This window comes from Chamaea fasciata, unplaced genomic scaffold (genome assembly GCF_029207755.1).
Source record: "Chamaea fasciata isolate MVZ Bird 193981 ecotype frontalis unplaced genomic scaffold, bChaFas1.0.hap1 SCAF_1, whole genome shotgun sequence".
Lineage (NCBI taxonomy): Eukaryota > Metazoa > Chordata > Aves > Passeriformes > Sylviidae > Chamaea > Chamaea fasciata.
Window position 1 is genome coordinate 21,062,061 of NW_027094086.1, and position 21,924 is coordinate 21,083,984.

Consider the following 21,924-nt stretch of genomic DNA (forward strand, 5'->3'; position numbering starts at 1 on the left):
GGCAGTGACCAGCGCAGCCCAAAGACCCCACGTCCCCCAGTTTTTTTGGGGGAAGGTGTGCATGCAGAAGCCCTCTTTGCGTGGGTGTACACAGGCACCATCTGGGCTCCTGGGAGTGGGCTGCAAAACACCACCATTCTCTGGAGAGGAAAACAGGTTTCCAGCACCAAGGGCGGATATGACCATGAGGGCTTCAGAGTCATGGGAAGCACTGGAAGCACTGTGTCCTCATTAAGGAAGGATAACATCATGCTCTCATTCCTGAGGGTTGGCAGTGAAACACCTTATCAGAGGTGTGCTGAAATTCACTTTTTTTATAAATTGGGCTATTCACAAACTGGTATATTTAAGAGAAGTGTGATAGAGTATTCCATGTGCAACTGCAGACTGGTGGTTGGTGATTTTCTATTACAAATTAAATACTAGCAGCTACTCAGATAAGATAAACTACACAGAAATGGACAGCAGCAACTCAGGGAAAAGTGGGAAAGAAAAGAGAGAGTGAAAGCACAGGAAAAGTAAGGACAAAAACAAAAAAAAATTTGAAATTTGCCAGATGTGATTAACACTGCAAAGAAATTTTAAAAACTGGAAGGGTTCCTTTCAATATATGTGGGACTAAAATACATATGACTGAATTCCTGTTAGCGATTTCTCTTCCATTCTCCTTAGTGGTGAAAGATTTCTTTGGGAGGAAAAGGGTATTTCTATCTTGTTCCTTTATTTTTCTGCACCGCTATTGCTGTGTGCATGGTTGGTTTCCACGATGCTGTCAGGCACTTGGGCTCTCATCCAGCAAATACTTAAGCACACGTGTAACACCCCAGCCGGTGTAAGGTTATCCATGTGCTTAGATGACTTTGGGTCAGGATCTTAATATCTCTGCAGCTCAGATGTGACTTCCACACAGTAAGGAGGAGATGCAGAAGAGCCAGACAATTAGAAAATATTTTTCTGAGAGCACAGAGATCCTGGCAAGAGGGCTCAAGCAGTAATTTGCTACCTGAAATTACTTCGGTCTGGATGAAAAATTGGTAAAACAATTATTCTCCAGAAAGCACTGCTTTCAGGCATTGCAAACAATCAGCAAATTCAGTCCAAATGAGCTAGGTTAAGTTAGACCATACAAATATCAGAGTTTGAGAGGAGAGGGGTGGTCTGTGCTTTCCAGCCAAACAGGCCTCAAGGATGAGGGAGGGCGACCACCAGCAGGACAAGCAATGGTGGCCCCTGCTGCCCACATGGGTCTTTGCTGAAGTGCCAGAGCAGATGAAGACCTTTGTTTCCAAATATTCTTGGCTCATTTTAAAATGCCCTAAATGCTTTCTTTGATCCAAAGGGCATTTTTTTCCCCTGCGTGTTGCCACATAATCAATTCTTGTTTAATCCACATTACTTTTCCTTGTTTTCTTCCAGTTTGGCCCCTAGGAAACATAACTCAGGTGCATCAATTAATGGAAAACATCCACATTCAGCAGCAGGATCAGTCTTCTGGCTGGTCCCTTAGGAGGCACTGACTGTGATTCCTAGATGATGGATTTTTTTTTCCAGCTTTTCCAGCTAAGAATATTTCATTTTTTATCTAGCCTCTTGAGTTTTTGAGCTGGTCTCCTGGTGTTTCTGTGCCAGTGAGATGAGATTTCTACAAGGGTGATTTCAATCTGGTACACTTGCTACTGCTCAGAGGCTAAATGACTGTTGTGGTAGCCAACCTCGACTCTTCTCACTCTCCCGACTGATTTAGGGAAGAGCAGAGGCTTGAGGACCTTCACAACAGGAGGAAAGGGATAAGGCCACCCCCTTGGGGGAGAGGTTTGTTGCTGCATGCCCCAGTGGTGCTATGAGATCCGATCTCTGGGCCGGGAAATGGGTCCTGGCTCCTTTTAGCTGCTGGGGTAGAAGTCGTCCTGGAAGATGTGCAAGGTGGCAGAAAGAGAGTTTTATCTTACTTTTATCTTACTCACGGTTCAAGATGCTTTTCTCATCTAAACTGAAGGTGAGGGAGTTTCCCAGAGTGAAGGTAAGGGCATTGCATGGGAAATCCAGGAGAACAAATCGAGAGAGGAGAGCATGTGGACACACTGGCATAGGGGAGGAGACACAGGAGGGATGCACAAGCCCCAAAGGTGATCAGTTCCTATGAGGAAGGAGGTGCAAGCAAAACTTTTAAAAGAAACTGTTGCATAGCTCAGCAGTAAAAAAAAAATCAGCGCAATACTGCCTAAGGCTAGATCATGGCATTATTTAGGCTCAAATGCCAGAAAAGTTGTTGCAGACCAAGTGATCCTTTCTACAGAATATGTCACAAAAAGGCAAATCACACTTCAAGAGCTTTTCCCATCCCTCAGCAGCAGCCATCAGAGGCCTTTGTTGGGACCAGGTCCTCACTGCTGATGCTTACCCCCTCGCAGAGTCTCCCTTCAGTCTGGGGACTCTTCTCACTGTGGAAGGGTGCTGGGGGCATCCCCAAAGCCACTGGTGCAGCACAGGAAACAAAAACTACTGCTTTGGAAAATAGACTCTTTCACTCTCCCTGGGAACAGGAATTAGTGGCAGTAAAGAGTCATGACAGATATATGGAGAGTGTAGGATCTTCTTACAGTGCTGCATTCCTGGGAAACCATCTTCCACCTGATTTGACTCAAACAATAACTCTTTCACTGAGCCGCCATCAGTGAACAGGGTGGGCTGAACCACTTTCTCTTCTTGTTTTTGTTCAAAACCCCCTGTGCTAGTAGTGCCATGACAGCTGTATCAAAACTAAAATGTCTTTTCCTGTGGGTTTTTTCCCTATGTTGTTTTTCTACAAGAGCAAAAGTCAACAGGACAAGTTTGCTGAGCCTTTTTTCTGTCTCTTTTTTATCTATGTAACCAATGCCAATGGAAACATTAGCCACTCTTTCAAACAGCAAGCTGCAGAGGCCAGCAAAACACATGTGGTTTGTTCTTTATATTTATTACATCAAAATCATGCCTACTTGCCTTTTTCCTACTTTTTATTTTTAAAAACAGTAACAGGGAGGGAAGATTCCAAGATGAAACACTTTCTAAGTGTTGTTTTGATAAGAGGAAAGCCAAGAGTAGATTCTCAGCTGCTTGCATGGATGTGGCTCCTTCCTGAGAGCGGGGATTGACGCCAGGGAAGATCTAGTCTTGTGGGTTCAAAGATCAACCCATATAGAGTTTCTGCTCCCTGCGTGTCTTCCATTTTATGGGCAAACAAATGTTATCTATTGTTAGCTCTGTAGAGACAAAAGAAGTGCAGTGGGGAAAGCTGGATGGTGCCCTACTTTGTGGTACTGCGTTTGTGTGTAAGTTATCACATGGGTCCTGATACATGTGTGCTCTAGGTTTGGATATTTGAGATATCTATGTGTGTATTATGATACATATAAGACACTTTGCTGCAGTCAGTGAAGTTCTGGCAGACTGTCCATTACCAGGACAGATGAAGGAGCCAACTCCTGTTCCCTTGTACAGTCCTCCATGCGCCCCAGACTTGGAGCGGTGGGAGGGACTGAGGTGGTCCCAAATGCACAACAGAAACCTCTCCCCATGAGGCATGGCGTTCTTCTAGCAGGAGGAGGAGTGCCTTTCCAGCCTCTCATTCCCCAGTCTGTCTGTACATCCTGGGTAGCCCCATCCCAGGTGCAGAATCCTACACTTTCCCTTGTTGCACTTGAAGTTGGTGATTGCTCAATCCCCTTATTTCTCCTCTAATTTGCTCCTTTTGAAGTAGCCCAGGATTCAGTTGGCTTTCTGGGCTGACAGCTATAATTAAACTTACTAAACTAAACTAATCTAAACTAAACTAAACTACCAAAAAAAAAAAATCTTTAAAAAACCCTAAACTTTCTAAACTAAACTAGTCTAAGCTTTCAAAACTGCCAGCTCACATTTGAGTTCTTCATCAGCCATCATTCACAAGTCCCTCCCTGCATAAAATATTTGTTTTGTATTTTTCCTGTCAGTGCCCATGTCTCATTCCTTTGAGCTCATTTGCTTGATTGAAACTATAGAGGAAGCTGGTTTTATGTTGGGGGTTTTATCATGGAAAAGTTAACTCAGGAAATATAGGTTTTTCTGCCACTTCTAGCAGGATACTTCAGCTCTCTGAGGGACAGATGCTGTTGCTTTCATTTCTTCATCTGTCTGCATGGTGTAAGGTCTCCCTTGACCCTTGTCCTGGAAAGCTTTGACTGTTACACTGAGCGCTACAGAGAAGTGGGGATTTCAGTCAGTAATTCAGAAAATATCCCTGTGGAGGAGCCACATCACTGGGGAGGTGCAGGAAAACCTCAGCCAAGCCTTGGGAACTGGGAACATCCAACCCCACACTGCCATTATCATATGTTCTTCAGAGCATTTGTCTTTTTTTTTTCACTTAGCATCTTTCAGCTGGCTGAAAATTATAACCCTCTCAACACATAATTAGCACCCCCTTATAAACACTATGCATGGTTTAGAAACTCCTCCAAGCTCTTCTACTGCAGCAGAAATATCCTGTAAAGGTGAGCAAAACGGCTATTTTGATGCTGGAGAATGAAGGTGCTCTGCATACCCATGTGTCTGCAGGTGTGGAGGACCAGACTTACACAGGAGCAGAGCAGGTGCAGGTCCTTGAGGGTCGTGAGAGTTGGGGTTCTTCTGCCAGGAGAAGAGAAGGATCGGGGAAGACTGTAGAGCAGCCTTCCGGTACCCAAAGGGGTTTACAAGAAAGATGGAGAAGGACTTTTTACAAGGGCATGTAGTGACAGGACAAGGGGTAATGGCTTTAAACTGAAAGAGTGCAAGATGAGATTAGATATTAGGAAGAAATGATCCTCTGTGAGGGTGGTGAGACACTGAAACAGGTTGCCCAGAGAAATGGTGGGTGTCCCATTCCTGGAAGTCAGCCAAGGCCAGGCTGGAGGGGGCTTTGGGCAACTTGATCCAGTGAAAGGTGTCCCTGCCCATGGCAGAGGGATTGAAAGTAGGTGATCTTCAAGGTCCCTTTGAACTGGAAGCATTCTATTATTCTGTGATCCTGCCTGGCGGTCTCTGCCAGCTCTTTAGGGAATCAGCAAAATAGTTTTTTTCAATGTTTTGTGATGATCAAAATGCATGCGTTGTATTGTCTCCTTTTGTGAAAAGGCTTTTATAAGAATTAAGAACCATTAAAATCTCTCAGGTGCATGCATTTTTGTCAGACCAATAAAAAGGAATGTTGAGAGATATCTTTTTAAACTGCAAACCCAAACTTTATGCAATATTGTACAAACATTGCCATTAAGTGAAAGAATACATCTGTAAGTTATGATACAATTTTATTGGTGGGTGTTGACATGAAGTTTCAGCCTTCTATATTGGATTAATATGTGGGATTATGTGCAACACATGTAGTAATCAGTGGGTTTTTTAAAATTCATCACATCATTCTTGTTTTGTTAAACAGTCACAGGTTTCCTAGCTAGCTGTGAATATCTTCTTTTTATGGCATGAGTTTAAGACAGTGGGGGCTGCCTTATTCTATTCTAATAACTCTTTGAGCCCTCTTCACTGCTTTGCACTGAGACCCAGGGGGTAGCTCAGGATCGCAAAGGGCTTTGCTCTCTAAAAACAACTGCCCAAGAATGCCCCAGTGCAGTGCTGGTGCTGGAGAGGCTGTTGGTAAACTCTGCTAGAGATGCCCTACTCACTAAATGCTGTGTAAACCAGTGCTGGCATTTGTTGATCCCAGGCTCACAGAATGATTAGAAGGGACCACTGAAGGCCATATAGTTCAATTTCCCTGCTCAAGCAGGGTTCCCCAGGGCATGTTATGCAGGATTGTGTCCAAAAAGCTTTTGAATAACTCCAGAGAAGGAGATGCCACAATCTTTCTGGGCAGCCTGTTGCAGTGCTCTGTCACCCTTAGAGTAAAGAAGCTTTTCCTCATGTTCAGGTGGAACTATCTATGCACCAGTTTCTGCCATTGCCTCTTGTGCTATCACTTGGCACCACCAGGAAGAGCCTGGCTGTATCCTTTTGATACCCTCCCTTCAGATACTGATAGACATTGATAAAGTCCCCTCTCAGTCTTCCTTTTTTTCAGGCTATAGAGGCCCAGCTCCCTCAGCCCTTCCTCAAAACTGAGGTGTTCCAGTCCCCTAATCATCTTTGTATCCCTTCATAGGACCCACTCCAGGAGTTCCATGTCTCTCTCGCACTGAGGAGCCCAGAACTGGACAGAGAACTCCAGATGTGGCCTCACCAGAGCTGAGTAGAGGGACAGGATCACCTCACTTGACCTGCTGGCCACACTCTTCCTATCACCCAAGGATACCTTTGGCCTTCTTGGCCACAAGGGCACACTGCTGGCTCATAGACATTTTGTTGTCCACCAAAACCTTCTCTGCAGAGCTGCTTCCCAGCAGGTCAGCCCCCAGCCGGTACTGGTCCCCAGGGATCCTCCCCAGGTGCAGGAGCTGCATTTGCCTTTGAGTTTCAGATGGTTCTTCTCTGCCCACCTCTCCAGCCTGCCCAGGTCCTTCTGAAGGGCTGCACAGCCCTCTGGGGTATCATCTGCTCCTCACAGCTTTCTGTCACCAGTGAACTTGCTGAGGAGGCATCTGCCCCTTTCATACAAGTTATTGATGGATAAGTTAGACAATACTGGACACAGTATCGAAGCTTGGGGAGCACCATCATCTACAGGCCTCCAACTAGACCCTGTGTCACTGACCACAACCTTCCAAGATCCACTGTTCAGACGGTTTTCTTTCCACATCACTGTCCACTCACCTGGACTTGATGAGCTCAGAAGCATTTTTCTTGTTGCTGACACTTTGTCTTTCCTCCCTGCTTCTCACAGGTGAAAGACTTTCCCTTCTCCAGCACCTTCTGTGTCCTACTCCAGGCACATGCATGTGTTGTGGGGCTCTGGTAAGGTGGAGAGAGAGAAAAGAAAGGAAATTTGGAGGAAGGAGTGGATTTTATCTAGAGTTACAAGGAAATTTGAGACACTGGTGTTGTGTCTCTTCCTGCAGGAGAAGGCTGCACAGGTGAGTGAGAATCAGATGGAGACGTGCTGCTTTGTGTCCCTTCCCGTGATGTTTTGCTGGGAGCAGCTGGAGAAGCCTCACTTGCAGGCTAACAGAGGGACCGGATACCGAGGCTAAGGGACGCAAGGCCGAACTGGCCAGGCAGCTCTGGGGGCAGCCCACAGCCCACAGCCCTGCACGGCTGCTGCCCCTCATCACTACAGCACGCACCACTGCTGCCTCGCCCCGAATCTGGGCAGAATGTGGGTGACCAACGCCAGCACGTCACTGAGGTGCCCCGGCACCCTCGGAGGGCAGTTCTTGTGACCCTTTGCTTGGGCAAACCAGGTTATCATGTCTTTTTTTTCTGCCGGAGCTTGGGGATGCAGGAGGAGGAGGAAGAGCGAGGCGTTTTCCTACAGGGACTGGGTTAAGAGAGAGTCGGCGATGGGACCAGCCCCCGGCGCAGCAGCTCCAGCAAGCCCGCGGTGTTTGGGTTGTCCGGGCGCCCGCGATGGCTCCGATGTGCGCGCAGTATGACAGATGACCTATTGAAATAATTTCGGAGCAGTGCTGGCGTTGCCAGGACAACCAGTGCTCCCTGGGCCGGCGCCGGGCCATGTGACGGCCGCCTTGACGTCAGCTGGAGGCTGAGCCTGCGGTCCCGGCCGCGCAGTCAAAGCCGTGAGAGAACCCGGTGGATGCTGGAGTCAACCCCGCCGCCGCCGCCGCTGCCGCTGCTGCCGCTGCTGAATCTCAGGGGCTGCCGGAGCATGGACTATTAAAAACTTGCATTTCTGCAGTGTGAGGTAACCGTTTGCTTTATGTTCTCATCAGGTTTGGATTATTTTCCTTTAAAAAAAAAAAAAAAAAGAATAGAATAGAAAGCGGCTTGTATCAGTGACTGATTTTTTTTTTTTTCACTTGTTTGTTTTGGCTGGAAGTTTGCCTTGATGAGCAAGCCCAGCACTATCAGATAAATGCAAAGCAGCTTCCAGTTACTAATTCTGTGTGTAGACGGCAAAACGGAGTTAAATATAGATTAATGATACATGAAAGGAGAATAAAATGATATCGTTCTCATTTGACACTTTAGGAATATAAACGAACGTGAGTAATCCTAGGCTAATGCATTCGGGAGTTAAAAGAAATGATGTTCAGGCATCGTGGTTTTTATACCTCTGTTGGAATTCGTAGTTTTTTTAATGCTGCCCGGTTCAGGCGGGTTTGTACCCAATGTGCCCAGTGAGGGGGAAGCCGGCAGTCAATGCAGCCACGAACAGCTTAAAATCCAACTCTCGAAGTTCGAGCATTTCAATCATCTTTGTTCACGCGGAGTCCCTGCACCCTGCGCGCTCCCCGGGCTTTCTGCCCCTCTCCTGGGGCACGCGGCACTCCTCACTGTATAGTGTTTACAGAGGAAAGAATCAAAAGCTTCCTGCAAAATTATCTGAAATATGCCAAGAGAGCAGCATTGCTGTAACAGAGGCTTTTACGCTTTTTCTCACAAGCACGCACACACAGGGCTTGTTTTCTCTCTCCCTCTCTTTTTTCCTCTCTCTTTTTCTCTTGTGCATTGAGAGCAGTCAGAATAGCTAAAAAAAGAAATGCAGCATGAGCAGCATGATTTTTCAATCACCACAGTGATTGAAAAATGAAATGCTATTTGGATCTTTTTGTAAAAACAAGAGGGAGTTTGAGTCTCTTTCTGTATTGCGCTTACTCCGAGGTTGCTGTTGTGGGGAAGGATATCCCAGAGCTCCTGAAGTTTAGTGCCACAGGCTGAGTTTGTTTGTGTGGGAACATATAGATTTGTTTTAAGAACAGATTACAGCTGAAGCATCATGTGTGTTGTTTCCTGGAAAAGTATGTTAGATCTTTCTTATCTTCTCTAATTATATACTCCTGTTCCCTTCCTCCCAGAGTTCAAAGGGTTTATCGATAATGATAATGATTCTCTAAAGCAGCTGCTGGTCTAAAATGATGTGGAGCTACAAAGCAATTTAAAACACAGAGCAGTAAAAGACAAAAAAAAAAATCTATAAAATTTATCCTAATATTATCAAATGCAGCATAAGTAATTGTTTCAGAAAGAGAGTCAAGACAGACATTAAAACTGAAGGCACTTCTCTAAGGAAGTTATGACTTAGTGCTCTGGATTTCACTGCATTTGTCGTTCTTAGTAGAGAACAAGGATAAACGCATCTGAAACGTCTAAACCAATTCACTTGGTGTTATCTCATCAGTTCTTTCCAGTTCAACTCTCATGCCCTGAAACATCATTGTTGGGGGGGGCTGAAATATTTCAAATTGTCTTTATTAAATTCTTCACCCAATGCCACTGCACCAGTGCCTGAGGAATCTCTCCTGGCTTCTCACAGGTGAGTTTTACCCGGGTTTACAGGAGCCTCGCAGCTTTGGAGGTGTTGGCACCCCTGCTCAGCCTTGCCATGGGGGGTGAATGGGCGCTCGGCGCCCCTGCCCAGGTGACCCGCCTGGGCTGAGCTGGGCATGGCTGCTCCCCAGCTGCTGTGGGGAGCTGTGTCGCAGCCTGTGGCAGTCCATACCGCTCCAGCTGCATGTGAGCTCCCCAGACTGTGGAGATAGGCTAGGAGGGGAGGACAGGGAGACAGTTTATATAGCCCCCCACGCTCTGAGGTCTGCTTGTTCACCAGCTTATGCTGCTGGGGTAAGTCTGCAGAGGGACCAAGGCATGGAGTATGGGGACAGGTTTGAGCTGAGTGGCACCTGCCATTCAAGAAGTCATTCACCCTTCATGTCTTCAGGATTTGACTCCTTGTGTAGCTGCCGTCACCTCCCAGATTTGACTTGACTGATGATGCTCAATGTGAGCTGAGGCTTATGCTCATTCATTTAGGCTTGAATACAGCGTCCTGTAGCATTTGATGCCTTGAAACTACTTATAAGGAGAAGATTAATTGATGCAACTTTTACTCAAGAGCTATTCATTAGAAATAATTTAAAAATACCTTCCTCATCTCCAGATGGAATAGATGTATCTTTCTTTAGTGATACTGAGGTAGTCTTGAAAAGGCTCTAATTTGACCGTAGAGTGAAGGATGATAAACTGCTTCACATTTTAGCAGAAGGGTTCTGTACATGCTGTGTGGCAAGAGATCTGAGAGGCAGTGTTATAGGGGAAGCTGGCAAGTGCCACTGAGGTTGCACAAGGATGCGTCCTACCTGGCAGAGTGACAGCTCTGTCCCCTCTTGATGAGTCTTTGGGGGCTTTGGGCATCCCATCACCAGGATCCACGTATTTTGCCCCAGAGATGGGAATGAGTTGCAGGCAGGCAGGCAGCTCACAGGCAGTAAGTCTGCAACTGGAGGTGACACAGATCCCTGCTCAGGAAGGCAGGGAATGGTGTGTGAGAGTCATCCTGGGGCTATGTGCCTCTGCTTGATGATTTCATGCTCTTGTTTTCACTGGTCAGCTCTGTACCAAACCCTTTGGACAAGCACTTGGGTTTACCTTGGCAGTGTGTGAAGTTGCCAGGCAATGCAATGCTAAGCATCCTGCCATCTCTGTGCTGCCATGCTTCCACCCACCATAAGAAAAGAGCAAACAGCCTGTAGATTCCTTCCCACCACCGAGAGGGGAAGGTGGATGCACAGCCCATCCTTCACCTTCTGCCCAATGCCACAACTGTAACAGTGCCAGCTTACTTGGGCTTGAAATCCTCTGACATAAAGAGAAAATATGTGAGATGCACATGGGCTTGGCAACATTTCACCTTCTTTTAGGGAGTCTAGACTGACTCTCCTACTTCCCATCAGTTTTCATGCCATTTGCAAATGTCACCCCTTTTGCACACAAGAGGAAGGGATGATCTCTTCCTACAGTCTCCTTCTCCATGGCGAAGGGTGAGCAGACCAGCAATTCCCGAGGAACTGGAGCACTTCACCTTAGGAAAGACCTTGGCTAAAGTCACGTCTGAGATCTCCTCAAGTCACTTCTCACACAACTGGATACAGCAGGGAAATCAAAAACAGATGTGAGCTGTTGATGCCTCTAGCCTCATAATAACAATGCACTCAGTGTGCTCTACCTTGATCTGGCTGAGTTGATGGGCAATGACAATCTAAATTTAGGCCAGAATCATAATGAAACCTAGAAACCCCATGCAATATGGAACACTACTCCTTGAATTTTTTTCAAACAGAGCACAATTTCTGCTGTCTTTTTAAAGGTCCTAGCTACTGCTTAGGCATGTTCATGGGGGGAATAAAATCCTCTGTAGAGGGTAGCAGTTGTCAGTGGGAACTGATGTTTCAGTATGGAATTTCAGGATCTTAAATTACTTATTGCAGAAGTTGTTTCCCACTCTGCTAAAAATCATTATGTGGTGCTAATTTAATGTCTGCATCAACATTAGGACTGCAGTAGAGATTTGACTTTTTAACCAACAGTTGCTTTTCCAATTAAACACAGATGCCATGCGTAGGGTACTGTGAATGCAAAATAAAAGTTGACCTGACTGTTGGTTCCAAGCTAAAGCAACAAAAATCCTAACTCTGGAATGTTTTTGGTAGTCATATTTTAGAAGTAATCTTCTATGGTGAGCCAAAATCTATGCAGACAGTTATAGTCAGATAACAGTTTGAAAAATAGACTGTGTTTTGGCTGTACTTTTGCTGCTGTTAAATTTATCTTCTTAAATAGCAGGGAGTATGAGTTGAGGGTTGAGAAACAGTAATTTTGTAATTATTTTATATGGATTGAATTATTCTGTCATCAAATTTGCATTTCAGACAGCATTACAGTATGCAAATATAATTAGAAACTGTAATTCAGGAATTGTTGAATGTGATATTTCCCAGAGGGAGCAGTGTGAAGAAGCTGCCCTTACTACAACTTTAGCAAATGTTGAAATCCTATAGGTGGAAAATGTGAAGGCTGAGTTGTAAAGTTCCTCTCCCTTCTGTGGTCTTCACACACTGTCAACTTTCTGCTGAACTTCATATTTTCATACGATTCATTTCTACAGAATCATCTAATCATTACGAGCTGAAGGGCTCAGATCCTGTTCTGCTGAATTTCAGTCTGGCTGTGCTGATAGCTGCTGAATTGCTTTCAGCCACAAAATGACAGTGAGATAATGTAAGGATCTGATTTACATGCAGAAAAACCAAGAAGCTTGTCGTTTGGTCTGAAATGCTGTTTTCAATTTGCCCAGCACCTGAAATTCCCAGCCCCACCTCCTTTCACAGAAGATAGCTGAGGATGGGTCTTGGTTTAGCTGTGTTTATCATCTTTTGTAGTTCAGTTTTCTTTGCAGTACATCTTCAGTGTTGTGCAAAGTTTTTTGCTGTATAAAATCCACTGATATCAATCCTTATGCTTTTTATTCTTGTGACAATCTATGGCTCATCATAGACATATTAGCTGGAAACAAACATGTCTTGTGTTTTATAGCTGAGCTTGTGTTTATAAATCCCATGCACTTTTTAGGAGAGCATCATCTATGGCCAATTTTTCCCACCACCTTTGTGGGGCATTGGTCAGCTCCTTATGTGAAACCAAGCCTGTGATGCACAAAGCAAGGACAGCATTGAGAGGAGGCTGAAGTTGAGTGTGGGACATGCTTGACGCTTTCATGTCCCCATACATCTGTCACTGGCCCGCTGAGTGACACAGTGGTACTCCAGAGGAAATGTCAGGACAGGAAAAGGAGAAGTGTGGACCTGTGACCCCAAGGACAAATGGCACGGATAAATGGGCTGGCTGGTGTCATGGTTCCTAGTGGCCCAGGGACACTGTCACCCTTAGAGTGCTGTGAGGATCAAGACAGTTTCTCTGTGGCTGCCCAGGACCACCTTCCTGCACCCAACTGCACCCAGCCCTGTCATTTTGTCTGGGTGTTGGGGAAGATGCCTGTCCCATTGCTCACATTTTGGGTGATGCACATCCTGCCACCCGTGTCTGGTATTTGCAGTGTGAGCATGGGACAGGACCTTCACGGTGTCACTGCAGATGACCATTTCTGTTAGGGAGGGTGCAGTAAGCCAGGTTGGCTCTTTAGGCATGAGTGGCCTCGCTTGAGGTGCAAGTGCTGGTTTACAGGTGGGACCTGAACGGTTCCTGAACATCACAACTGCATTTTTGCACATTTACTTAGGAACTGCAAAGGAGCTGGAGGCAGCATTTCAACTGACTGTGTCTGCACATGGGAGCTAAAAGGCTTTGAGATAGGTTATACCTGCCCAGTGTGTCACAAAGCCTCCTAGCTGTGTGCTGAATTTCATTGTCAAGAGAATGGGGCTTTGGGGAGCAGGCCAGAGCCAGCCTGTCCAGCCACAGGGGCATGGTGGACCAGGTAGGATGGGACGAGGGGGAAAGGAGAGCCCTTGTCAGGGCTGACTGAGCACATGCTGGCAGGACTGTCCAGAGCAGGCTGCTGTCATTGTTCTTGCACTGCTGCACCTGCCCATGCAAGGGCCTCTGGCAGTACTGCCTCATGTCCCTGGGCACCTGCAGAACAGTCCAGACGAGACTTTTGTGAAACTGAGCTGTCTGAAGGAGTTGGGAGAGTGAAATTTTCTGCCTGTGTTAGCAGTGTGATGTGGTGTGTGTTAGCTGCCGTGTGATGTAGCTGTGGCTAACAGGGCTGCTCTCTCTTCTGGGTACTGGGTTCAAAGCAGGACTGGAGGAACAGTGCACAGTCAACCCTTGTGTCGTGCCTGCTACTTGATGATAACGGTTTCATGCTTGTTCTACTGTTATAAATAGAAGAGATCAGCTTTTGGGGACACTCAATATTACTTGTAGAGAGGTTTGATTAGATGAACAAATCAGGTGGGTTACAGGCTGTCGCCCAAGAGAAGAAAGTTAAAGCTGAAGAAGGCCAAAGTTGACTTCTTTCCTTACCAAATTCCCTCACTCCCAGAGCAGCAAGATTTCCTGATTACGCCTCATGCGCTCTTTCTGCGTCTCTTCCAGGATTGCAAAAACACAATGGATCCAGCACATGTGAAGTGTCTAACTTCAGCTGTATAACACTCAAAGAGACTTCATGAAGCAATTCAGCCCTGAGAACCTTTAACTCTAAAGAAAATAATTCTGCTGATGCTGTGCTCGCAAATCCAAGATGCCAGGGGGATGCGAGCACAAAGCTGTTGATTATTTTCCACAACTGCTATGTGCTTCCTATCACAACAGTATTCTTTTGTGCAGAATGGCAGCATGATTGCAGAGTCCTCTTTAGCTTTACCATCTTCGCAAGCCCAGGTCCAATTAGAGCAATTATATCTCAGCAGAAGCACTGTCTGGTGTCCTCTGGACCTGTCTGTCAAGCGTCCTATTCATCGCTGTTTATCTTGTATGAGGCTTTTCATGTAAAGTCGTTCTGACCCTACTGAAGCAGTCCCACCAGAAGGGTAGCCTGTGTTTTTATTTCACAGGCTGATGTGGATGAGAAGAGTGCAAAATTATGGCTGGCCAATCTTTCAGTCCAACCGTGATCTCCTCTCACTTGAGTATTATTGCTGATTTGACACAGCAAGCAGCTTTCATGTTCAATTATTTCACCTCACCCTTCATCTTCAATTACTTTACTGCTAAAAATTGAGAACATTATCAGAATTCACAGTTCTTCCTTGCCGTGTTCAAGGGTTTCCTTAATCGAAATCCCCGACATGAATTGCAAGGCATGTAATGTTTGATGGCACATGATATTAAACCACTTACAGCTCTGATGTCTGTGTAGACTCTCTGGTCTCTGAGTTACTGAAGGGTTTCTGGGTAGTGGGAACTTCTGCCGAAAGACCATTTGTGTTTTGCTTTGCCTCTCCTGGCAGAGTCTGATGAAGGAGCTGAGTGACTCCTGCCAAGGAAGTCCCCCTTGTCACCACTAAGGTAAAAGCTGAAAAGCAGAACTCAGTGAAAGGCAGAAGTGCTGGGACTTGGGAAGGTCAGAGGCAATGCAAAGAGGAACTCTTTCAGAGCAAAAAAATAAATATTTCTTTTCTCATATTGCTCTTGGAAGGGAAAATCCAGGGAGCAGTGTTTAGAGTCATCTTTTATGAAACAAAGAGAATTCTTTTCTGACGATTCAGAAATGAGATTGCCTGGGAGAGGGCATCCCCTGTCCCTGCTGCTAGCTCCATGGCATCCTCAATGGCCGACATGCACCGCAGCACTTGGGCAGAATAGAATTGCTTTAGGAACTGAAAACATGAGCTCAGACTTTGTTTGTTCTTCCTCCAGTATCATCAGGGCAGTGGTCCCCCCACATTTGTTTCCTATTTTGCCTCACTTCTGCTAGGTGTTAGCCCAGAAGGGCTGCTTTTGTCAGGAGGAAGTGCAGAGCCATCTGCAGCTGAGGTCCAGATGTCATCTGTGCCTTCCCTTGGCACAGGATGCTGCAGGCAGGAGGGCCATTCCAGCCCTGACCAGGGCTGCAAAGAGATCTGGCCAATTTGGCCACACCAGTGGCAAGAAAAAGTGAGAGCTGATGAAACAACAGTATAACATGCTCCACATCAGCTCCATGAGGGTCTTGGTGAATTTATTAAAGATGAGTTTATACTGCTTAACTGAATCTTCAGCCTTGGCAGATTCTGTTTCTTTTATTGCAGCGATGGCCTTCTCACTGAGAACCTACGGCAGGGTTCTCAGCTGCTGTGCACTCTCACCCTCCACTCACCATGGACACATAATGTTTGTGATGCTTCAATTGGAAAAATACAATTCTTTCAGAGATGACAAAAGGTGACAGAAGCACTAGCAGGGTGACTGCTGGCCTGACTTCTACTCTTTTTGTTAAACACTGGGACCCTTGCAGAAACCCCTGCCTCAAGTCAAGGAATCTGATTAGAAATCAAAGAGTGTTTCACTATCAGTTCACCATGTGCCAGCTATTAGTAGGCTGTGGTGTTGCTCCAGGAGCCTGTAGGAAGACACACCGTTCCTGCATGCCACTCCCACCGTGCTTGTGGATGGCACTCCAGACAGGGCGCTGGGGAGGCAGCTGGGAGAGAAGGAGTTAAAAGAAGCCACCAGTTAAAACATTGTCTCAAACAGGTATTCTCAAATATAGTAGCTTTTCTTTTGTTTGCTGAATTCCCCATGCTTTTACACTGCTATTCCTATTATTCATTTCTTTCCCAAAACAATATTTTTAAGCAGAGGAATGACATGAGTGGGGAGAAGAGGGGATCTGTAGGCCCAGTGGAACAGCTGCATGCTTCTGTGTCTGCAGTGAGGGGTACTTCGGTATTTCAGGCAATTTTGCTTCCTCACTGGCAAGCCCAGTAATTCCCTCCTGACACCCCTTGCTTCCCAGGGGCAAGTGTTGGGCAGTGTGCTCATGCTGTCCACTGTTCTTATAGCCCAACTTGAAAAGCAGCATCTCTTGCTGGTGGATGCTTCTTTGAAGAAGAAGGAAAGAAAGCTTCTGAAAAAAACGGCTCTAAGGAGCCTGGCTCCAGGACTGGTGGTGCAGGCAGATCCCGCTGAGCTGTGATGCAGTTCCAGTCCTCAAAGCACCTTGTGTGTCCCATCCTTGAATGCTGGCCCAGGAAAGCAGCTGCTCTGGAGAGGCTCCCTGACAGCACCCACCAGGGCTGGCTGGGGACCCCTCTCTCTTATCCCTCAAAGTCAGGCATGCAGCCAAACACAAACAATGTGAGCTCCAGAAACAGGTGCCAGCAGCCTTCCCCTAGGGCTACAAGGAAGGATGGTAGAAAAGAAGCCCTGAGAAGAATTAAAAATTAAATGCTTGTGGCAGCGGCTTGCTGTCACCACGTCTCAGCAGTTCACCTTCGCTGTGGCTGGCTGGCTGCCCAAGCGCTGAGCAGGAGCAGAGAGAGGAGCATCCCATTCTCACTGCCTTCACTGGAGATCAGCCAGCTGTCCTGTGGCCCTGGTGGGTGGATGAGGAGGAGCTGCTTCACTGCTGCATGCACACAGAACTGACCAGAACAGGCAACATGTGCCTCTTTGTGGAAATCCCCTGAGTCCTAGTGAAAGGCATCGCACCCGGAGGTGGCCAGACCCAGATTAGGCACATGCCTCTTGGACAGATGCATCTCTCCATGTCAGGGGTGCTGAGAAGCTAAACTGACCACACCACAGCCCTCTCGTGGTCTGGAGTCTGCAAATAACCCCAGCAACAGGTGTGTGTTGTGTAGGTGGAGACTGAGCCCACAAAGACTGGCATTTGGGGTGGTGCAAGGGTCAAGCCGACCAAGGCTGGTATTTGGAGGTAGAAGGGCTGAGCTCCAGAGGGATGTTTGGCCCTCCTTGGCATCCAGTCCAGCCCCTTGGTGTGCACATACCGTGAAACCCCTTCAGAGCTCCAGCAAATTCATAACGGAGCCCAAGGCCCCTTGCAGAGCGTGTGCCAGATGATTTGAACTTTGGGTCTAGTTCATAATCCGCTCTTAATATCCCACACTAGGTGAGCATTTGCTTCCCCCAAGCCTTGATATTTCTTGTTTTGACACTAACATTCAAATAAGTGACAAACTATCCAGTTTCCTGAGATAATGGCCGTGTCTGTAGTATGGCCACTGGCTGTGTCCATAATAAATTAAACAGAGGACAACCCCAGCACCAGAGCTCAGTAGTCAAAATCACTCCCTCTGCAGAGCAGTCCCTATCCCAGTCTAGCTCCCAATCAGTTCCTATCTTCCCAGCCTGTGCCACTGGGCCCATTCCCAGGGGCAAATGGCACACAGTCACTTTTCAGGAGGGTGCAGAGTTCAATATCATGGACGAGGGAACTTCTGTGCCAGCTGGCCTCCATGCTGGGGAATGCACCCAGCTGCATTTGCTTCATAGTCACAGGTAATGTGGGCGAGAATCCTTGTGGGGAAAAAAGAGCCTTAAAAATAGAAAAGTGTTTTCTCTGAAGCTCAGGTCTAGGTAGAGCTCATGAGCTGCAGGCTATCGCCATGGCCAGGAAATCAGCCCATTGGAGCATGACAAAAAGGCTGGCAACTCCAGTCTGTCAAACGAAGCAGTGGGGTTCTAATAGGACCAAAGTGAAGGAAGTGAGGAACATGGCTGGAAGAGAGGATAAAGAAAAACCTTTGCTCTGTAGAGCACCAGGCTCTTTACTCCTCCATCTGTACAGAGGAACATTATCATCTACACTGCTGAGCTGACTCTTTACAGAGTGTGGGTTTGATGCTGATTTCATGTTGTTTCTTGGTACATACTCTTTCCCCTCTGAGGCTCAGTTTTAATCCTTTTTTAGTTTACAATCCATTTGTTTTTAAGATGTGAAAAAATGTAGAGGTCAGTGTCCACTACTGCACCTCTTCTGTTCTACCATTTCTCCAAAATAAGTAAATTGTTATTAGCTGTATTAGCCCTCTCCGTGAGAGACCAACATTCTCCCTTCTACCCTTCTAATGCTGTCTCATGCCTAAAGTCTGTTTTCCAAACCCTCCTTTACCTGAAGTGAGCACTGTACACTGCAGCTCCTTGGGGACTGCCCAACCTCACATACAGCACTGCCTTTGCCACACGGCACTGTCAGGAATTTCACATTTCACTCTGCAAAGAGAGAAGTGATGTCCAGGTGCTCTCCTTGTAAAACTTCAGGATTAAAAGAGGTCAAAATCAAAGGAGATTTCTGAATGCACTTTTCTCCCAGTACTTCTGGTTTAGTTGAATTCCACCTGTGTGTTTATGACCTTGGAGCATAATGTCAGTAGGGTTTGAGGGAGCCAGGGGAGCATTTGCCTATCACTTTGCCTGAGGCTTTTCAGGGAGGTTTGATTATTTTAATTACTTCCTCTTTTAGACATGGAGTGTCTTCTACTTTCCCTGAATTTCCCAGTCAGGTCTGGTCACAGATCACTTAGTGTCAGTGCTCCATGGAAGTCATCATATGGAACTCTGATTTGCAGATTTACATCAAAGTCCTGCAGAGCATAATGAAACTGGCTGAAAACTTCTGAGCAGTGGGGTTTAGTAGAGCAGGACTTGGGCACGACTGTGTGAAAGTGTAAAGTTTTTGCTTTTCACTTGCAAACAGGAGTTGCTGTGCTTGTGTTGCTCCAAATAATACAGGGGATTTGGGAAGACTAGCGTTAAGACAGTTTTTCAGAGTCATTGAATATGTTTTAATCCTTATTAGCCTTGAGCATTTGGCTCCCAGTGAACTCACGGAAGGATAGGTATAATTAAGATCTGTCTTGCATGGCCTGTTGTGCATTTGTAGCTCTGCAACTGCTCTCAGTAGTGAAACAGAAATATGTCCTTCAAAGGAAAGCTCAACAACAGGAAATATTTCTTGCAGAAATATGAACACAAGTGTTTCTTCCAAGAATCATCAGATAAAAGCAAAAACGTTCTTAAATTTCTAGTTCTGCTAAGCACCTGGCTCTAATCTACAGCTCCTTGACTTTGTTAATTTTTCAAACCCAAATGGGATCCTATTTTAAGGCATTGTTATTTCATCTGATAATAAAAGTCTATTCAACCATTTGTGTGTTTCATCAGTGTTTGCATTTCTTGTTCTTTACCATATTTTGCATATTTCTTCAGTCTTTCCACTGAAGAATCAGTGTTGTCCAAATTGCTGCTGCTCAACTGGACGTAACTCCCTATTCCTTGCTATTTAAAGTTGGTTACCTAATTCTGCTGGTGGGTAATTTTCATAAAGATTTCACAGAGTGCTAAATCTGTCTGCACGGATGATAGAATGGCAGGTTTTTCTCCTAGCCATTGAAGAGGTTTATGGTTGCTGCTTCTCAGGTGTCTGGCACAAATGGAGGTGGCACTGCTGTGGGACATGCTTGTTATTCAGGCATTAGCCTGAACCATGCACTGGATTATTGCATGGTTTGTCATGTCTGTTTAAGCACACTGTTTCTGAAGCTGCTCCTCTTCCAATGAGTAAGAGACTCCATTAAATTGTATAAACATATTAAGAAAAATAAGAGCTTTACTCAAGGAATCTTTATTGCATTTCATTATAAACTACTGAATCTAATATACGAAGAAGATTGCTTTAATTATAAGTGGACAAAAGAAAGATCTATTCTATATTCCCACTAGGCAACTATCAGCAAGATGCACCTTCTTCATCTAATGCAGTCATAACAAGTAATTAGGTTTGGTAGTTCTCCTGGGAACAGCAGTTAACTGTATTACACAACCCCCAAGAGAGGATGACATCAGGTGGATTTGTTAGGTTTGTGGTATCTGTTCTCAGCTGTTTTTTCTTGCCCTGAGGTAATTCATGAGACAGCCATAATGTAGGCAGAGGGCTCAGATGATGAGCTGTTGATCTTCCCATCTCATCTCCAACCAGTTTCACTGCACTCGGTGCTGCCCTCTGGAAGCTCAGCAGATGGCAGAGAACTCTGGTGGCCCTCTGTGCTTGCAGACCCATGCATGGCTAGTTTTTGTTGTGCAAGGTGAAGTGCCTTGGTGCCATTCACTGTTTTGTACTTTATTGCTGTTTCAAATCCTGAGCAACCGATTTACAGAGGAGAAAAAGGAAGAACTCAGTCCAAGGTGGTGTCCTAGAGCAAGACCTTCCTGCCGCCTGTGTTCTTCCCTGTTAGGTGGACGTTTGACAACTGAGTGAAGGTTTGATAAGCAGAGGGCTTCCTCCATATCTGTCATGACGGGGCTTGGGAGGGAGTGTGAGGCAGCATGGTGTCTTCCCACTGTCACAGTCAAGACAGTGTTGGGCATGCCTTGAGGCAGAAGGATGGCTGTCAGGAGGTGTAGGTGCCTACAGCCTCTGAGCCCGGGTAGGGTCAAGAAGTGCCTGATGAGAGTCTGTTCTCTGCCATCCTCCTGTGAGTCTCTGCCAACCCAGGAATCTTGAAAAGTGACCCCAGCTAGTCCAGGAACACAGGACCAGCTGATAAAAAAGCCATACAGATGAAAAAAATCCTTTCCTCCTTCTTCCTGTGCCACTGTGCAGTCAACACTGTAGTGCCGCTGTCACACAGTTATTTTTCTGAAGTCATCAGAAATCTTCAGATAAAAGAATGATATTAATAAATTATTGTGTTCCTTAGAGGAGACAAAAAGATGACAATAAAGAGGTGAAATTTTGTAGAAAGGTTGAATTACTCAATACTGAATAGAGACCAGGCATGTCTGTAGTTCACTTTCGAAGAAAATGCAAAACTTACTCTTTCATGATTTGGAAAACAGGCTGCTAATCCTCTTAATCCAAGGTTAAGCCCAACCAGCTGTGAATTTTATTGAGGTTACTTGTAAATCTTAATTTCAGTTCATTTTTTTGCAATAATGTATTGCTGCTCTCAGTGCTGTCTGATGCTCGAGGTGACAGAGCTGGCTGACTTTCCTGACCAGTTTTTTTTTCTTGTTCCTTTGCTTGCATAAACCTCCCCTCACATTCCTGCCACCCCCATCACTGATGTGTGGTGGGGGGTGATTAGGTGGTGTAGAGGAAGATAGAGATATCACAGACTTGTTTACTTGCCTTCACTGTCTTGGGCTCTCCTCATGGTGATCCTCTGTGCCAGAAAAATGGACCACTGTAAGAAGCATGCTTGTTTTTTTGGATGCTGTTTCCCTTCCAGAAGTCAGGACAGTAGGGGACCTCCTGACTCCCCCAGTCCACTGCAGGTATCCATGTCATATAGACCCTATTTGTGGATTTTTCAAAATGCATTTTCCCATGACTTTGGCTCTTTGTCTTGTGATCTTTGAAGAAGGCTTTTCCACAGACTTTGCTGCTCTAGTGGTTTGAGATTTGCTTCTCATTCCCAGCCAAAAATTATTATGGCTAGTTTATACCCATTTGTTCTTTTGCCAGCATTGTCCTTCAGTTTAAACAGCTTTTCTCCTTCCCTAGTGTTTACCCCCTCTGATGTATTTATAGACTACAACCATATCCCCTCTTGGCCTTTCTTTAGCAAGGCTAAACATCCAAGTGCCTCTGGTCTCCTCTGAGAGCACAGG

At 45.9% G+C, this 21,924-nt stretch overlaps 1 protein-coding gene across 1 annotated transcript in view; it reads left to right on the forward strand.

Annotated features, from left to right (window-relative positions):
- The first annotated feature begins 7,646 nt into the window (after window positions 1–7,646).
- NCALD (neurocalcin delta) overlaps window positions 7,647–21,924 on the forward strand; it is a 54,667-nt gene continuing 40,389 nt past the window's right edge. The window contains exon 1 of the mRNA XM_066177755.1: window positions 7,647–7,810. The gene's annotated coding sequence lies outside the window, so the exon portion shown is untranslated. The remainder of the gene's footprint in view (window positions 7,811–21,924) is intronic.